The following is a 4004-nucleotide window of genomic DNA, read 5'->3' on the forward strand; positions in this document are numbered from 1 at the left end:
CTGGTCGAAATGCTGGTCATTTGATTTGTCGAAGCAAAAAATGTTATTATTGTTTGATATTTTGGGTTCATCACGCACACCCACATGCACACGCACACATCTACATTGATGGGCTGGGGAGGTCTGGCCAATGAGCAACACAATAATACACTCATGAAAGTTACAGGGGTGAAAGGAAATACTGCTGCAATTTTATGCTTGAAATATCTGTTTTAGCATTACAGGGACTTGGCCTGTTTTGTCAGTTTCTTTCCTTGTGGGGACTTGACCGAGCAAGCACTATAAACAAGCGCACACGCATGCACACACACATACACACACACACACACACACACAAACATGCACACACACACGCACACACACACCCTCGCTCCCAGCTGTTCTTTGCTGGCACTGTGATTTCCAGCGCTAATTATTAAGGTCCTAACAGCAGCTTTGCAGGAAGCATGGAGGTCAGGGACGTTTTGATCCCTTTTTTTAAAAAAAATTGGTGAGGCCTCCCCCCCCCCCCCCCCCCCCCCCCCCCATCACCTCTGGGATCAGGACCCTCTGGTGCTGTTAAGTGAGTCCAGAGTGAGATTGATCGAGGTCAGCTCCCTGATTGCGCCCCCGGGCCGCCTGGTGACTCCCAGCCCTCGACAGAAAATGAAAAACTGGTAGGAAGTCCCCAATAAACAAAATATCGAAGATCACGCAGTTATCAAAGTTCAGCCCCCTTAGCAGTCGGGAACGTGACAGAGACAGAATGTGTTGAATGTTTCTTTTCCATGTATTTATTTATTTTATTTTACCAAACTATTTTTAAAAGGTCTGGTGCTGGCAATTTTGTCAGCTTGCTAAAAAGCCAGTCGTGTAGCGGTTCCAACAGCACTGGTTTTGTCAATCCATCATATTGACTTGTGTAATGAACTCCACCGATTGCAAAAACATTTTTTTTTTTTAAATTTTGTCTGCAGAAAATTCAGGGTGTAAAACAAAACGCAAGTTAGATACAAGCCAGGCAAAGGCAGATCTCATTAGAGAATGACTGTGGTATTTAAAAAAAGAAAACTTTTCGTTTCTGTTTTAAGAAGCGTCTTCCACCGAAAGAAAGAAAAGAGAAAGAAAGAAAGACGGATAAGTGAAGAAAGAGTGAAAGAAAGAAAGATGGACGGAAGGAAAGAAAAAAAGAAATAGAAAATGAAAAGACACAAGGAAAGAAAGAAAGTTTGCTATACCAAAAAAAAAATGTGTATATAGGATTTGAAGCGGGTCACATTTGCACTGCACTCTGGAGACAGGTGTGGTGTTGTCAGGAAGGTGAGGGATGGTCGTTTACCTGGCTGAGGGTGTCATTCTTCAAGGCTTTACAAAACCATTCGTTTCCCTCCCTCTCTGCCTGAAGTTAACAAGGTGATGCCGTCTTGCTCATTTTTGTTCTCTGTTACGAGAAAACAAAATTAACTGTGCTTCGGGGAAAAACAAGCACGCAAACCAGTAAACTCCCTCCCTCTCCTCTCGAGTAGAAAAGACCCCACCCCACCCCAAAAGGATACCGTTGCTGTAATGAAGCACCCCGATAACCCCCCTCTCCCATTACAATCTGCCGATGCAGCAGTTTCTCTCCCTTACTTGTTTTGTGTTCTGCCTCTCCCTCTGCGATGGCATGTGTTTGCAGTGAGCATCAATCCCTCTTTGCAAACCTTCCAGGCACATTTTTCAGACTTCGGTCAGGTTTCCTTTGCAGCTTTTGGTGATGTATATAAACATCATATGAACATTATTTACATATTTTTTTTAACATCATGTAATCAAAGAAACTACAAAATGATAAAATGATATTGCAAAAAAAAAAAAGTCTTCCAGAAGCCATAATAGTAGTACTTGTATTTCATGTTAGATTTCAAAATGTCACATTTTTCAGTTTTGGTCAGTTTTTCTGTTAAGTATATGGGTAAAAATATAAAAGCCGTATGTAACTCAATATGTTAACGTAACATTATTCAGCAGGTTTCATTTGACTTTATGAAGCCAAATTAGTTCATATTCATTCTTTATTTTTTAAAGGCCTGCTTTTCTTAATAAACTAAATTACGATGAAACTATTTAACACGGTTGGTGTTGGCTGTACTTTGAAATAAAAAAGCAGATCGCTTGTTTATTGCGATGGACACAGTTTGTATTCATGCTCCTCTGCTCTGCTCTGTTCTGTTCTGCCAGGCAGCTTGTGAGTACTGAGGTCAGCATTTTTGTTTTTTTCTTGTCTTCTCCCGGTCCCCTCGACTGGAGTGCGAGGACGCGCTGCAGCAAGGAGATAATGCCCATTAGCTCCTCAATCTTGCGAGCATAATGTGTTTTTGACGTAAGATTACGCTACGGGCTCCAGAGGTGAGTGCAAGATGACACCATGATGGAGTATCAGATACTGCCGGCAGATTTAGAGTGGGCCACGGAGGAGAGCATGTGCGTGCGTGCGAGTGTGTGTATGTGTGCATGTCTGTCTCTGTGCGTGTGTGTGCGTGTGTAACGATTCACTGTGGATCGATGAATCGTGATGCTTTCTTCACATGCTATATCGCATAGTAATGAGGCATGGATCACTTGTGCCGTATAGCTCATTGTAGTTTTGAATGAATTATTACTCTTAACAAGTATTATGTTTTTATTAATAAAAGAAAGTGATATACATGAAGCTATTTTTAAACTATTGTTTTGGCTTATTTTTTTTAAACAACACTGTCATGGTCATCAGCCCTCTAATTAATGTAAACTCACTTCTCACACACACACACACATATATAAGAAAGCTCTCAATGTTGTAAGAAAGAAGCTTTAAAAATAGTATTATTATTATTATTGCTGTTATTATTATTATTTATTTATTAGCAGACTCCCTTATCCAGGGCGACTTACAATTGTTACAAGATATCACATTATACATTATTCATTATTTCATTTATTATTTATGTCCCCAACCTGGGATTAAACCCACGACCCTCCGGTCAAGAGTCCAGAGCCCTAACCACTACTCCACACTGCTGCCCCTGTTGTATGCATACTTCTTGTTTGATCAGATTTTGTATCTATACTCATTTTAGAATGATTTTTAATACGGTAATAATAATAATAATAATAATAATAATAATAATAATAATAATAATAATAATAATAAAACACTGTTCCCCAAAGCACCATCTTACAAGCAAAAGTGCCAGTCTGTGTTGCACAGTCTAATTGCAGTATAGCATTTTGTTTTTCTTTCTCAAGGAAAAGGGGGGCTGAGTATTGGGACACTCGATATATTGTGTGTAAAAGGGTGCGTTTGACAAGCCTCTCATCTAACAAACGATGTCTTGTACAGAAAGACCAAGATGGGGGGGGGGGGGGGTTCCAGAGACTGGGGGGCTAAGTGCTTAAAGATGGGACAGTGCTGGGGTCTGTTTGTCTAGGGGATTAGGTTACCACATTTACAGCAGGTCACAGAGGCAAGATATCCGATGTGATGATCACAGACAGCCGGGCGAGGAGGGAGGCAGGGGCCCACAGCAGCAGGACAGAGAGTACTGGAAACACAAGAATATCAATTCTTTCAAAGTATGCTTCTGTTCTGCTGCGAGTGATGAAAAGATCTGCCCCTGACTAATGCTGGTTTTTCAAATGTAATGACCTATAAAGGAAAGGAGAGAACCCTTACAAAAGTTTACCACTGTGTTTTCACACAGCAGTTTTACCATGCTTTTCCTATAGTTTCCCCTGGTTTGACAAGTTTATTAATAATGCTTTACCATACCTCGCTATTCTTTACAATGCTTACCTATGGTTTGCCATGCTTTCACAGAGCTTTATTACACTTTGCTATGAGAAACTGTTATAAGGGAAACACTCTCGCGTATAGCAGAAAGTGTGTTATCTTTGCATATCATTTATAAATCCTGTCACCGGAGAAATCACGAACGGAAATGCCACCGAATACATTACCAGCAGTGTTTGATTCAAATATTGAACTATTCGTCTCACCATTGCCG

Source organism: Acipenser ruthenus, chromosome 33 (assembly GCF_902713425.1).
Source record: "Acipenser ruthenus chromosome 33, fAciRut3.2 maternal haplotype, whole genome shotgun sequence".
Taxonomy (NCBI): domain Eukaryota; kingdom Metazoa; phylum Chordata; class Actinopteri; order Acipenseriformes; family Acipenseridae; genus Acipenser; species Acipenser ruthenus.